This window comes from Manacus vitellinus, unplaced genomic scaffold, assembly GCF_001715985.3.
Source record: "Manacus vitellinus isolate BGI_N305 unplaced genomic scaffold, ASM171598v3 scaffold_12_pilon, whole genome shotgun sequence".
NCBI classification, from domain to species: domain Eukaryota; kingdom Metazoa; phylum Chordata; class Aves; order Passeriformes; family Pipridae; genus Manacus; species Manacus vitellinus.
Genome location: NW_021938949.1, coordinates 1,711,484 through 1,727,541, shown reverse-complemented (window position 1 = coordinate 1,727,541; position 16,058 = coordinate 1,711,484).

The following is a 16,058-nucleotide window of genomic DNA, read 5'->3' as shown; positions in this document are numbered from 1 at the left end:
AGGACTGTATGTCTCCAGCACCTGATTCTCCTGCTCCTGTGGGTGCAGCCTGAGGTTTTTCCTCCTGGACGTTGTAGGAACAGGTCCAGGTCTTCCTTATGTGGAGGAAGAATTTAAAGGAGCAATGTCCAGCCTGGCTTTCAGAGCAGCTTGTGTCAAGAGGTTTCAAGCACCCGATGACCACAGCTGCCCTGTGGAGACCAGGGCTGTGGGCAGGAGCAGGGGCAGCCTGTCACTGCTCTCACATCAGATGGCTCTGGTGTTTAGCGTTGGGTCAAGGCACAGGCATACTCACTAAATTCCTAATGTGGTCCCAATAGCAGCAATATCCCCAGTGGTTCCCAGCTCTGCCCAGTTCTGGCCAGGAATGGAGGCTGATTAGAAATTGTGACCCCATGTGACACCCCCAAAATTCCCCCATGGCCCATGCACCAAGTACAAAGGGGTTAGACGCCCAGCGCAGGCATCGGGCACTCTGCAAAACCACCAGGCACTCTAAGACTTCACTTCTCAGCACCTGAGTAATTCTTGGAAGCGGTTTGAGGTGTTCCCTTTAAAAAGATCTTATTTCCCAAAGCCTGTGATCTGTGTTTTTTAATTCCTTCTGAAGCTCAGAGGCAAAACTTGAATATAGTAAGGCAAGACTTCAGGTGCCGGTGTGCTCCTGACACGTGGCTGTGCAGTTGTTCTTAGAAGGGACATTACTGAGCCCAACAGCTCCAGGCTCTTTCAGAAGTGTCCTGCCCACGGTGGGCGGTTGGAATGAAATGATCCTTAAAATCCCTTCCAACCCAAACCATTCTGTGTTTCCATGATTTATAGTCTAGCAGCAGAAATCACACATCCTGTCTTACAAGGAGCAAGAACCATTCAGCAATATTAAAAAGTAGAAAAGCTGAGATTCAGGGGTTTTTTTTAACCTGTCAGAAGAGGAGAATTGCCAAAGTACTGAGTGCCCAGGAGACACTGCCAAGTGCAGCCCAATAAAACCGAGAGCCGAAAATACAGCCAAGACTCTGCTCCTTCACAAGCCTTAAAGAAAGTGCTGCTGGTTTCATTTTCGTTTGCTGTAACAAGGAAGATTTATCTGTTTGCAGATCAGAGCTCTGGATAACGGCAGCGAAAAGCAGCTCCCGTGCGTCATTGCTTATCTGTGGGTCTGCAAGCAAACACGGAGGACAGAGTGCAAGGCTGAGACAGGCCGTGTCACCGTTCCTGGCCCGCAAAACTCCTTTAGCAGTCGGTGGTAACCGTGTTGGATATTCCTTCGGTTGGCCAATGCCCTCTAGTGGCTTTTGGAGAGGAGAAATGTGCATTCTACAAAGCGAGGATTTTGCTAAAATCCTGCTATGCCCCAGGTGTGTGCAGGGTTTGGGAGAGAGGGGACACAATTGGTTTAGAATGATAGAAGAGCTAAATCAAGACCCTTCATCCATAAATGTGCATCTCATACACAGCAAAAGGGGGAAAGGGAAGGTTGTTGGATTCCCTGTGTTTTCCAAGAAGGTGATTTGTAGTTCACAGAATCATAAAATGATTTGGGTTCAAAAAGACCTTAAAGATCATCCAGTTCCAGCACCCCTACTTTGGGCAGGGCCACCTTCCACTAGGCCAAGCTCAAATCAAACCTGGTCTTGAACATGTCCAGGGATGGGGAAGGGATGGTTTTATAGTTCATGAAAAGACAAATCCTGCTTTATTGTGCACATCCATCTCTCTCTCCTCCTCCTCCCCTCCCTTTACCAACCCTGCTGTGTGTCTAATAGGGAGATGGCTTTTATTTGGAAATATTATGCACTGCACACAGGCTTGCCCAGCTGGCTGAGGCCCCTGCACACCTAACAGCACAAGGGATTGTTTAACAGTGAATTTATTGCTTCCTCTCTAGAAAAGCACTCTCCAGAAATGCCCTTTTCTGGACTCTTAGTCTTAAAAAATTAATTTTAAAAATTGTCATCCTGTACAGAGTGGATTTAAGAATAAGTTAGATGGATTGTTCTTTCTGTGGGTTGAGTTTGCCACTACACTTAAGGCAGATGGTTTTTGTATGAGCAGTGCTGTATTGAGGCTGTTTGTTTAGGAATATGAAGATAACCCAGTTCTGCAAGCAAAACTGCTTGGCTGCTCTGAGAACAGAACAGAATAGGAATATTTATACTTGTGCCTGGCAGTGTCACACATTGCTCTGCTCCCACTGACCAGGAAGCACTGAGCTGAGCACCTTTGCCAATGGTGGGGTTATCCCTAAGGAAACCCTCAATGAGAAAAACCCATCCTGGTCATCTTCAGGGTGGGTTTGGTGTCAAAATGACAGCCCTGAAGAGCTGTGCTCGCTGCCACGGCCCAGCCCCAAGTTAAGGACACCATCACTGGAGCATTCACTGGAGTCTCCTTCTCTGCTGGCCTGGTCTGAGCTGTGTCTGTGGCTGAGCAAACACAGCAATGGGTCACTGGTTGCAGTCACTGAGACTTTATTACCCTGTTAGCCAAACCTTGCTGTTAGTAGCCCAGAGAGCGCAGAAGGGATGAGAGGAGGGTTAATGAGCAGAGATTCTTCATTCTAATCTCTTATATTCATACACCAGTTGATCCTTCTCTAGAACCCCCCGTTATTCTCCATAGTCTGGAAAACACAAAAGAGATTAATTCAGTAGAGAGCCAGAGTGAGGCATGTCTCTATCCCAGGTGATGCTCTGAAGAAGGGCTTGTTCCCAGCTGGGCCAGGAGATTGCTCTAAAAATCTGTTCCCACCCAAAATGGTTTATGGACCACAGTAACCTCCTCCTTCCTCACACTGATTTAAAATACCTCTCTCCACCTTTCTTTTCAGCATGACTCATAGTTTGCAGCTGCCTTTCCACATAACCATCCCTTGTGCCTGGGAAGAGGCTGCTCCTTGTGCCAATCATTATTTCTGGGAGCAAAGGGCTAGTTGTTTGTTCCCCAGTGTGATGCTGAGGGTGGATAGTGCAGCAGTGCAGGACTTGCACTTGCAGAAATACTTTATGGTTGCTGTATTTCCCATTAAGCTGATTCCTTCCATGGTTTCCCCCAGCAAGGTTTTGTCTGGGTGAATGATGATGATAATGTTTTGGACTTGGAGCCCAGTTCCTGCCTGGCTTGAATTTTGTCCACGGTCCTCAGCAGAGCATTGCAGCTCCAAGGTAGCAGCTCCTTCCTTACTGTTGTTTGATTACACCAGCAGTAACATCAAATATCCTGATTTTAGACCTCTCCAGATTTCCCAGCTTGACTCCTAATGTTCTAATAAATGAAAGACTCCAATTCCCCTGGCAACTCCTTGCTTTCTTGGGAGATGAACCAGGTTACCTCACAGGCATTAAGCAACTTACACTGTAGATCCAGTCCACATAGGCTGACACTCGAGTGAAGACTGTTGGTTTCTGGTAGGTGTTACAGTAGGGCACTAACCCAAAACTGACAATCCCATGGACTTCCCAGTGATCATCTTTGTAGCAGTTGAGAGGGCCCCCAGAATCCCCCTGGATCAGAGGAAGGAAAGGAACATATTGAGCTAAATTATCTGAGCAGTTGGAAGACTGGATAGGATTAAGGAGCATGGAAATAAACATGAAAATAAACATGAAAATAAAAATTTGTGCTGCTTTCTTTTCCAAGGGCTGACTGGTCCCCAGCAGTGTGATAGCAGAGACTGCCCAGCACCTTCTGAATTGCTGCAAAAATCAGCCCCTCTATGTGTTATCTCAGTCCTCATGCACATACACACACATACATACACTCATATACCCCCAGGATGGGCTGAAACCCTAACTTACCACCATTGCAAATTTAATGACTGTAAGCAAATGGTCCAGGGCACAGTGCATAAAACACAATCCTTTCCTGCAAGGTCCACCTGCTCAGCATCTCTGCTAAAAAATCAGTGCACTCTCCAGTTGTAAGGGACCAGGGAGAAGGGAAATGCTGTTCCCCTTGTTTTTCACAAACATGTATATACAAAGAGTCCCAGGAAGTTAAAGTGGTGAAAAAGAAAGGAACTCGGATTAAAATATATGAGAAGATAAAGGTTTTTACTTGGCTCGGGACCTGGTTTTTAACAGGGTTCTACCATAATTAAACCTCACAAAAAAAATACACTAAATATCTACAGACCTATAATTACCTTATATAATGTAATTGAAATATGTATAACTGTTTAACCTGTTTTATTTCTATATGTGTCTCTATTATATTCATATCTTTACATAATCAAACATGTTATGTATTTGTCCACAGTTTTTTAAGGGCTCTGCATGGTGGCTCTTACCAGAAGCCACCTCTGCAGCAAAGGAAATACAGGCAGAGGTATTCCCTGCCTTCATGTGCCAAACCTCTTTGCCTTGATGTTGGGGCCACCTGGAACCTCTGGGATAATGAGAACCTCACAGCATCTTCCTTTCCCACCCAACCTGGGCCAGATAGTGCAGTTGGACATGGCCAAAACTTCCAGCAAATTCAGCTGTCCATGCAAACAGAGCGGAAGGGGAGGGAAGGATGGACAAGCAGAGGGAAGCACTGCCTGGCCTGGGGTGCAATATGACAGCAGTGTTGGAGGAATGGACTGACTTCCCCACAGCTTTGCCCTTTGGGTGAGGGCAGAGGCAACTGCCAAAGTTTCAACCTAGTCCCCAGGATCTGGTCCATGGGACACGCTGCTGGAAGACAGGGCAAACCTCCCCTCCAAAATCAGAGGGGAGAGGCACACCCTGAGGGCTTGAAGGTTTTCTCTCTGCTGTGAGAAGATGGAGGAATGTGGAGCAGGTCTGGTTTGGGAGGTATTCAGCAGAAATCAGCAAAGGGGCCAGGATTTGCAGGAGAGCTATTTCAGATGGAGAAACAGCAAAAACAGGTCCCAAGTGAAGGAACAGCAAGGTCAGAGAGATAGGAAGAAAACAGAGAGGAGCTTAAAAATGCTTTGATAACAACAGCTCTTACACTGCATCCAGCCTTCACGCCATCTCCACCAGCACAGAGCATGGTGTCCTTTGCCAGGGATCCCCACCAGTCATCCTGGGAGCAGATCTCGTGGTCGACCACCGGCAGCATCACCTCCTGCAGCCTGTCCGTGCTGCCACCCCCCGCTAGCAGGGAAAGGGGGAGACGATGGCCCAGGAGCTCCAGGGGTTGAGGAAGGAAGCTTTACCTTCACAGTGGTCCCTCTGGAATCAGGAGGGACACTCAACACTCCTACTTCCCCCTTACTTACCACTGACCACCCCCAGTCGGTGACATAGCAGGGGTAGTTATTGGGCAAAATTTCTCCTTCAGGTGGAAGCACTCCCAGCTCGATGAACCTGTTGGCATTGGCAGGAGACTCGAGGCGCAGCAGGGCAATGTCATAGCTGAAACAGGACGTAGGGGAAAGATTCCTTACTGAAAGTCCTGAATCGGTCATAAACCAGACATCCTGGCATGATGCGCCTTGCAAATATCATTAATTATTCCTTATAGGTATCACAGGAAACAGGAAAATAGGAGCAATTAGGAGAGAAGAGGCCACAGTACAGACTGATAAAGGGCTAATATCCCTCAAAAACCTCCTACTGCTTTGGAGCTCTCCAACCTCTGGGTGAATTTTGGTGCATCTTGGGTGGATGGGCATGTCTCTGAGGGGTGATTTAAGACAGTCCTTCAGCATTCCCTTGTTGGTTTCCCTTTATCAGATGCACACAGTGCTGTGACTGCTGGCAAACCCCTGAATCCACTGTGCATCCAAGATCCATTCGTTTTTTTCCAAGATGGGGAAAAGAGGCTCATCTTTTCTCCATCTTGGACAAAGCAGGACTGAGGTCGTCCACACATACACCATGGAACACCTCCAAGAGAGGAAGCTGCTTGGGAAATCTCCCTTGCACCATCTTTCAGTGCTTCCCACAAATCCAGCCTCACTGGGAATTGGATTGAATACACACACTAGTGGGACAGGATGCTAAATAACATTCAATCATCTGATGTTACTCAAAATAATTACCCATTGGCAATGTCATTGGGATTCCAGCCATCATGAATGAAGATTGCATCCACATCAATGTAGTACTCGGTGCCATCCACCTCCAGGAGGTCGTGCTCACCCAGAGCCATGCAGTAGGATGCTCCTGGGGGCATGAAAACCAATCACAGAATAATTAATGTAAAAACTACTCCCCACTGAGTGCTTTGCAGTGTAAATACTTCCACCAGTGCAACAATTTCCAAAGCACCTTCCATCAAAGGATTTTCAATGGAATGTAGCTAAATTTGTTGTGAGCAAGTCTGGAGAAGGGCAACAAAGCTGGTGAAGGGTCTGGAGCACAAGTTTGAGGAAGAGCAGCTGAGGGAGCTGGGAGTGTTTAGCCTGGAAAAAAAAAGGAGGCTTAGAGGAAACATTAATGCTCTCTACAGCTACCTGAAAGGAGGTTCTAGCAAGATGGGAGTTGGTCTTTGTTCCAGGTAACTAGTGACAGAATGAGAGGAAATGGCCTCAAGTTGCACCAGGGGAGGATTAGGCTGGATATTGGGAAAAATTTCTTCACTGAATGGGTTGTCAGGCATTGGAACAGGCTGTCCAGGGAAGTGGTGGACTCATAGCCCCTGGAGGGATTTAAAGGATGTGTAGATGTGGCACTTGAGAACCTGGTTTAGTGGTGGGTTTGGCAGTGTTGGTTTAACAACTGGACTCAATGATTTTAGATGACTTTTCCAACCTAAATTATGACTCTATGATTCTAAGTGGAATTAGGAACATGCTGCCTGCAGTTTGCTGGTGAAGCAAGTGAAGGTGCAGCATCAGCTGACACAGTGCTGAGCTTGGCCTTGAACAAGAAGGTTCATTCTGCATCTCTGCATCTTTCTGAAACAGAGTGTGAAGGGCCAGCTTGTTACACTTATTGGTGTTACAGCTTGTTGGTGTCCCGCTGTATTGCTGAGGCGGTGCATGTCAGACCTGCTGCAGAGCATGTTGTGCAGCACAGCTCAGGTGCCAGCAAACATGCCTTTTGTTCCATCTTTCCATCTCTGTGCAGGTTTCTCGGGATGCAAACCCATGTGAAATGCTCACACTCATGCAAATACACCTCCTCTTATGCAAATCAGCAATCAGCTTGATTTCCACTCCCAGGAAGTCAGCAATTACGATGTAAAATCAAGGCTAAAGCAAACAGAGTTTTCCAGTTCCCTTGATTAAGTGAGCAACAAGACGTCCAGCTGTGCAAGGCATGGCACCAGTGGGGAGCTCAGAGGATGAGAAGGGTCTGGCTCCCATCTGCAGCAAGAATGAGGAGCACATCAGGAGTTTTAACACTTTTTATCCTACTCACAGGCTGAGGCAATGGGCTGCAGTCATGACCCACTTGCTGCTGATAAGGGTTCCACCACAAATGTGAGCATAGTACCCCGGGTCATTAGGGTAGGCAATCTGAAGTGATACCTCGGGGAAACAGCAACGTATTTTACGCCCAAGCAATGCCATTTCTCTGCAGAAACAGTGTATGTGGCTTTGGACAGCAGAAGCTGTCCTTTCCTCACTGTTGTGGTTGGGTTTTTTTTCAAATATAAGGCTTTTTTCAAGTATAAGACACACCAGTATTACCTGCCACTTCCAGCTGTTTGGTTGGGCTTCGTGGCCTCCAATTACTCGCCCTGTCAGCACATCCTGCTGAAGAGTGTCCCTCAGGGGACCTCCAGAGATTGCCCCTAACACACAAAAAAAAGAAGAGCAGTTTGTCATGTGGACTCCTAAAGAGCATCAGTCATCCCAGCCAGCCAGGTCTGAAAGATGGAGTGACTGAGACTTGCACGTGGTGACACTGTGATCACTCTCCATCCTGGAGGCTTCTTTAAAGCCTCCGTGGTTGAAAGCTACCAAAAACATGCCTTAAGATACAAAGCTATCATATAAACTGACTCATTCCCCATACTCCAACCCCACCCTGCTGCACCAACCTAAATCCTCTTTCTTTTAGGGTGTAGGTTTCCCTTCCCTCAGAGCACTTCCAGACCTATCTCATGGAGATAATGCTCCTGCAACAGAGGAAAACCCTGCCACATCAGGGTTTGCCCTAGCACAGTAACTGCAGAGAAACAAAAAAATTATATGCTCTAATCTCCATCACTTAGAGGTTGAGAGGTTCACCCTTCCCAGCTCAAATAAATTGCATCTTACCCAGGTAACTCAGAAGAACCAGAAACCGAAGCATCTTTAAAGAAGTGGTCACATTTTTTCCAAGAAAATATCTTTTTATACTAAAATATCTGGTAAGAAGCTGCGTCTAAATTTTGTATCAATACAATTTATCTATACTCATGACTCACTAAACTGATCAAAAGTGCTCTACATGTGGAAAAACCCAAACTGCTCAAGGTAGAGCCCAAGGTTACACAAACAGCTCCACACTGCACAATTCCCACAGGACCATGAAGCAGGGGGGGAAAAAAAAAGGAAAAAAAAAAGAGAGAAATTTTGGGTGCTCTCAGACCACTTCAAAAACAAGGCAGGACAAACCCAGGCTCAAAAGGCCAACACTCCAGACTAGCAATTGTGGATGCACATGTTGTAAGAAATGTATTTGTCAGTCCAGTTGTCTCCTGCTCCATGTAACACGAACTGATCTTTGCCAACCAGATAAACAGAGCAATAACCAACAGGGAAAAATGAGGGGGTCCAGCCCAGGCTGGACATGTTAAACTGACTTTGGCTGGACATACTGAGCCTTTTTTAGGATCCTTTTATGCTCCTTCCTCCCTTTGGAATGAACCCAGATCCATTCTTTTTGCACCCTGCCTCTGGGTATTTATGCACTTTGATGAGATCCTTCCCTTTTCCAGACTGATCAGTTCTAGATCTCTTGGTCTTTCCTTGTGGGAGCAGTGTTTCAGTTCCTTCATCGTCTGTGTGACCCTTTGCTGGAAAAGACAGCATGGATCACCCACCCAGGTATGCTGATGGAATCCACTCCCCATGGAAAAGACACTGTAGGATCAGGACCTTTTCCCTATCATTCCTCTTAAACAAATCCTTTCTATTTTACTGGAAGCCATAAAAAGTTCAGTGTGATATTTCAGCACTGAGACTTTATTTAAGTAATTGAACACATTTTCCCCTTTACATCATAGATCATTTTTAGCTTCCAGTTAGTTTTGGCTAAGGAGGTCAGAAAGTGGCCTCCTACCCAAGGAGTCTCTTCCCTCACTTTCACTACATTCATCATCCCTAAAAGTTAGACTGGGCCAACTCACTCATTTTTTTAATCATCAATTTATTTTTCCAAAGACTTTATGAGTTCTATACATAAAATATTGTTTTAGAATGTAGTTGTTTATTCTCCTTATGGACACTGTGGCATTTGGTTTGAGCAATTGCTTGTCCATGATCTGTCCTCTGCTGCCATGAACACAGTATCATACTCATTGTGCAGCCTTGATGTGGGGCAGAGTTCAAATGCCCAAAGGAGAAATAAATTACACTGAGGATGAAGAATTACAGCTGTTTTCAGAATTCCTCCACTCCAGGCATTGTTTTAGTGTAGGGCTATTAAGGAATTGTCTGAGTTTCCCTCTGGGTTCTACATATGTGGTTTGTGGAAGTTGTTGACCTACAGGACATATGTGAATGGAAAGAGAGGAGTGCAAGCATTGGGACTGGGAAGCTGTTCCATATACAAGCACTTGCTAGGGTGAAAAAATTTAATTTAGTAAATGAGGAAATGAGTAAATGAAAAATACTGAAATTTGTGTTAATGGTAATGAGAAGGCTGATTAATGGAAGGTGTCCTTGTCCATGGCAAGAGGTTTGGAACTTGATCATCTTTAAGTTCTCTTTCAAACCAAACCATTCTCTGATTCTGTGATTATTTTTGGTATCTCAGCATTACCATTGACCGCCAGTTATGAAGCTTGGTTGGAGATACTGAAGTCTAAAGGTGACATTCAAAACACATCATCTCAGCTACTGCTAAAGCTCAGCAGCCCATAACCCTCCAGAAGCTATCAAATTAGTTTCAGAACATGAACAGTCCTGGAATCAGAGCCCAGAATTCTTCCTCTTTGAAGGAGAAACTCAAGGCAGAGCCATCTCAGGATTTCTCACATGTGTAGGCAAAAAGGAATTTCTGTGGTCCAAGTCTTTACCAGTAAACAAAATGAGGCATCTTAGAGAACCAGAGAATCTCCTGAGCTGGAAGGGATCCACAAGGATCACCACATCCAACTCCAACACAAGGATCATCACATCCAGCTCCAACACCACAAACTCAAGTGGCCCTGTTTGTGTCCATATGGCAAAATTCTTCTATCTCTAAACCAGAGAGGTCTCATCCATGCTGCCTATGGAGCATCTGGTCTTTTCCATACTGGCTTTCCAAATCATGTGTAATAGTTGCTACAAGAACCATGGGCTGGTGCAAACCCGTGTTATGCCAGAGTGTGCTAACAGTTATCTGTACAAAAAAAGAGGGACAATGTCTAAGTTGGTTATTCAGCACTGTTTAGTTAAATGGTGGTCTGGCATTGTTTAGTTAATTAGTGATCTAGCACTGTTTAATTATATATGGCCTTTACGTCCTTGTTCTCAGAGGATCTGAATTAAATATTTAGATGACAACAGCATTTTCTGGGTGTGTAGATTATTTTAAGAATGATGGGAAGCACAAGGGATGTCGTGAGTGGTAAGATGGATGGTGGGGAAAGATTCCAGGACTGTACAAGAAAATAAGGACACTTGGGTGGACTTGATGAGATCCATTGGGAGCTACTGAGCACAAAGATGAGGATGTAGTCATCTTTCAGGGAGGCCCTAAAGCACAAACTGAATTCCAGATGCTGAGAGGCTTCACTGTGTATGTTTGCTGTGCAGCTTTATGCCTGCTCTGCTCTTACATGCCTTTCCTAACCTATAAATATTCCTAGCTTATCATCATCTGGAAATAAGTTAGGACAACATAAGTGGAAATACTTCTACTATAAAAGTAAAAAAGTCTGTGCATATACTACTCTGAAACCACCATTAAAACCTTGATCTAAAACACAGTTCTTAATAAATATACTCCTGTGGTCTTATTCATCAGTAAATGAGGATAACTAATAAATTAGGATAAAGGAACAAATTCCTTCCTTCTTTTCACTGCAACAGGATGAAACCTTTATTTCAGTATGAGCACTGTTGAGCTGGAAAAGGTAATGATGATGTGAAAAGGCTAATTTGTCAGACCACACTGTTTATCTCTATATCCTGACACATATCTTTGAAGGCTCATGTAAAATACATCCAACTCAACAGAAATTTTTAGAAAGAAGGAAACATAAAACCAGTAAATGTGAAAACTTCATATTTCAGCACTGACAATGAAAAATGGTGTAAGGCAATGCCAGTATACTCACTTTAATGATAAAAATGTTTACTAAATTTAAAGTCAGTCTCACGAAATACACACAGTTACCTTATTTACTGATGTTTCACAGGATGATGTTTGATGGAAAGGGCAATGGACTGAGTATCACTAGAGTTGGAATACACTGGGCTGTACACATTTATGAGAAATGCTACCTGATAAATTTATAGGGCTGCTGAGGTGCAGGCAAGTTCTAATGCACTCGTAAACTCTACTTGGAAAGTGCTTTTCAAAAACGTTTGATATACAGACTGTTGGAGGTACATGGAATGTGAGAGCATCTGTCTCATTAAAGTTACAAGATCAAGGATGTTTTAATTTAAAGGGGATTAGAAATAAAAAGGAAAGGGATAAAAAAAAAGCAAGGACACAAAGGGACAAGGGATAAATAAGGTGATGATGAAGGGCAAAAGTCTCCAGATCATAACTGATGGCCCATTGTGGAACTACAGGCTCAGCTTTGGAGGGAGCTCACCTGGATGGTGCTGCTGTTTAGAAAGGAAAAAGGTGAACTTCAGGATCTGGGGTGTTCACGGGGCTGTGCAGGACAAGTGGTTGGACTTGATCTTAGAGGCCTTTTTCAACCTTAATGATTCCGTGATTCTATGACTAGGTGGCAAGTAGGAGATCATATAACAGGACTAGCTGGCAAGTAGGAGATAATACAGCAGGTCCAAGGGCCCAGAATCCCACTGAGGGCTTGTCAGACTGGGCTCCAGCAGCTGGGCAGGAGAAATCTCAGGTCCTGAAACCTGCTGGAGATGATAGGTCTTACAATGTCTGTGTCACACACCACTGCATATAAAGGTCTTACTGCTTTTATTTAAAACCTTTCTGCACCACCTGGGGAGGGAAAGGATGAATTACTTCAGTATATGTTTTATTTGAAGAATAAACCAGTACATAAGGATCAGTGAATACGGAGGTGAGAAAAAACTAGCAACCCAGTTTTTTCTCATTCATCAACATCTGACAACATCCAGTTCACTTCTGTTAATTGTTTGAGTTGAATTCTGGCCTTGACATTCTGTTTTAAGTATCACATGGAGTTGGACCATTGTCAAAATAACTTCAATGCTTTCCTTCCAAGAAAATAGCAACTTAGAGAACCTTCCAGCCTAAAGGGGCTACAAGAAAGCTGGAGAGGGACTTTTGAAGAGGGCATGGAGTGATGGGATAATGGGGAATGCCTTCAAACTGACAGAGGGCAGGTTTGGATTAGATATTTAGGAAGAAATTCTTCCCTGTGAAGGTAGTGAGGCCCTGGTACAGGTTGCTCAGAGAAGCTGTGGTTGCCCCATCCTGGAAGTGTCCAAGGTCAGGTTGGATGGGACTTGGAGCAACCTGGGATAGTGGAAGGTGTCCCTACCCATGGCAGGGTGTTGGAATAACATGATCTTTCTGGTCCCTTCCAACCCAAACCATAGGATTCTATGAAAATATAAACCACAAGAATGACATCAATCTCCCTTCTTATGTTAGTGATCATATCGTATCTTGCACTGCTGTGTTACAAAAAGGTAATGCAAAACCAAACAGGTTGTTGACAGATTGTGAGATAACCCTCAGTACTGCCTTTTAAAGTAAACACCCAATATAGCATAAAAACCACTGAACATATACCTGCACTTTTCTCTTTTTATCTTGCACCTGAACTCCTACCGACAGGTTTCCAGGATTTCACAATATAGACAAATTTATATATTAAATCTTTATATTAGGGCAACATACTATTGACAAACTAGATGGAATAGACAAATCAGAAGTTGTCATAACTAAAACCACTGTGTAAGCTTTTTGGTTTGTCTGAGCACAGAAGATACAAAAAGAAAACCATCTCCCGTAGTACAAGCAATGATACAACCTTCAGGAATAACATGTTACAGCTGGGTGCTGTCCATGTGGCAACGTTTCCTCAGTGCAGTAGAAGAATTTGGGTCATTTGACTCCTAATTACCCAAAACACTGCTCATTAAAACAAGGTCAAAGGGCTCCTTTAAGTAGCAAAATTTGATACCTGCTTTAACATGTTTAGTGATTGATGGTTAATTTTGAGCGTTCATAAAGCTCCCTTAAAATCATCGTGTACATATCTGTGCAGGGAAAGCTTGCAATGAAATATTTTGTTGGATCAAGACCAGAGTGCTCAGCCAGTTGTAATTGCACACTGTTATTTCCCAATATTGATTTGACTACACTGAAAAATCTTAGGAAAGTAGCAAAACATCAACAATTCAAATTATTTAAGGACAACACAGAACTGAAAGAAAAGTCTTGAGAAATAATGTCCCATTTATTTACTTTTAACAGCAAAGTAGCTTGATCTTGCTTCAGATTCTGCAGAATATTCAGTCCATAACTCAATCTCCTGTGTCAGTGTTTTAAGAAACCATTGTGCTAGAAAGCAGTTTACTGAAATCCAAAGTTTTCATAATACTTAAGAGTTATGAGTATGATTTTTCTACAAGTAAATAAAGTGCATGATTTAGGAAAATTAGTCTGTGGAATTTTATAAACACTGGTGCTCCTAAATTCATTGAAATCAATGGAATCAGAATCTTGCCCACTGTGCTTACTGGAAAAGCTCACTTTGACCTTAAGTAGAGGAAAAAGTACAAGATTAACAGCCTACATTCTGTCTCTTAATCCTTACTCAACATGGAAAAAAGTAGAAAAACTTTAGGAAAAAACCATTAATATATCGTATTTTAATATGCTTCTTAATTTAATTTCAATGCTTTTACTTTAAAGTTAAGAAGAAAATGCCATTCATTGTGGAGAAAAAAATAGTTAAAAAAGCAAAGCAGGACTCTATTTGCAATTTATAACAGGAAGGAATGTGCATGAAAAGACCTAAAGACTATTTTACCTATTTTTTTGTAATTTTTACAAGTATACTGAGAGCTTTTTCTACATCATGTCTGTCTGTAGTAGCCATTACACAGTATTTCTGTAATGTCTTTAGCTGATTTGGGCCCTCTTGAAAACAAGGACAAAACTCCTTTAATATTTTTTTTCTACTGCTCTTACACCCTGTTGCACCTCTTCATTCTATTTATCTAAATTACTGTGGCATCAGATTCTCTATGGCATTTCCTAATTTCTCAAACAGTGACTAATATAAAGCAGAATGCAATTTTGTCTATACATTCTAACTACCCCACATGTAAACAGGGCAGTTACACATTTGTCTTTCTAAGTATCTCATAAATCACACTGTTTCCCAGACCAGAAATTTATCACCTTTAAACTGCTACTACATGAATACTTGTTCTGTAGCTAATGACATCCTTCTCCAGCATGGAGGTTTTTAGAAGTGCTGCATTTTCCTTTATTTTTTAAAATGACAAGATTATAAAAAAAAAAAAGAATGGTTAGATATTAATTATCTATACCTCTTTCTAAGTGGGTTGTCAGCATGTACATTTCTGCTTTTCCTGCGTGTATATTCATGCACTCAAGACTGACAAATTTATATCTCAAGGAAATTTATATGCACAGGGAACAACTTTAAGGCACCCTCCTTTATTTTCCCTCCTTTCTTCTTTCTCATGTAATTCATGCTGATGTAAAAAGAAAGGCACACACCCTAAAATACCTGTTTCTCTCAACATCGGAATTTCTGGAAAGAGGAAAAAGAAGGAAAAAGACTGGTGGCCTCAAAGCAATGAATGTAGGAATAGACATAAAAACATATCTCAAAGAACACAGTTTCAGCCAATTTCAGGGCAGAAAAAAGGCTGAGTGCCTCCACTTGTGGATGTTGAGGTGGTGGCTAAAGTATTCTCAGCTGGCTTGGGGGAGATGCCCATCTGGTTCAGCTGCAGTTCACTGTGTTTGCAGTGCCTCGTGTTCCACCCAAACCAACAACGGCTCCTGAGAAGACAGCAGCTGAAGAACACGTGTACTTGGATGCACAGGGAAGCTATTTTTGACTGAGGATCAGCATTTCTCTTGCTGAAAAGCTGCAGGTGTGCTCTTATCCAGAAGGACAACCAACACCAGCACGTCAAACAGGGACAGCAGAGACTGGGGTGGCAAGTCTGGCCTGAAACAAGCACAAGAAGAGCTGGAAGGAAGGACAGGGCTCTTGGACTCACTAGAAGCCCACAGACCAGAAGAAGGTCCTTGACAGACTAGGGCCATATGAATCCCTACTGGCAAACCCCACCTGGTGAGGGTTGTGAGTGCACCAGCAAGTGCTGCAACTCTGTCCCCACAGCCTTGGGTGCTCAGCTGCCTTGTTCAGGGTCAGCTCTGATAGAGTGGAGCTAGGACCTTGGATCAGACTGCTCTGGAAACTGCTGTGTTGGAGGAAATGCTAAATAAGAAGGCAAAAAAGCCCTGAGAAGCCTCATGTGGGTCTCTACCCATTGGACCTGCTGTTCAGGTCCTTGCTACGTCGCTTAGGATTCAGTTCCCCATCCCTTCTTCCCCCACTCCCCATTTCATGGTTATCGGTTTTAAATTAACACTTTCATTAGTATGTTTGGAGCTCTTGGCAAGTAAATCACTTGCTGATAAACTTGGTGCTAAGTGCTTGCTGGTAAAGAAGATGGGAGACTTGCAGTATCTTATCTATTGATACTATAGCACTGACACTACACCTGTTGCTACGTATGGCTGATGGATCTTCTCCAGGGAGGGCTTTGGGATATTCCCAGGCATGACAAA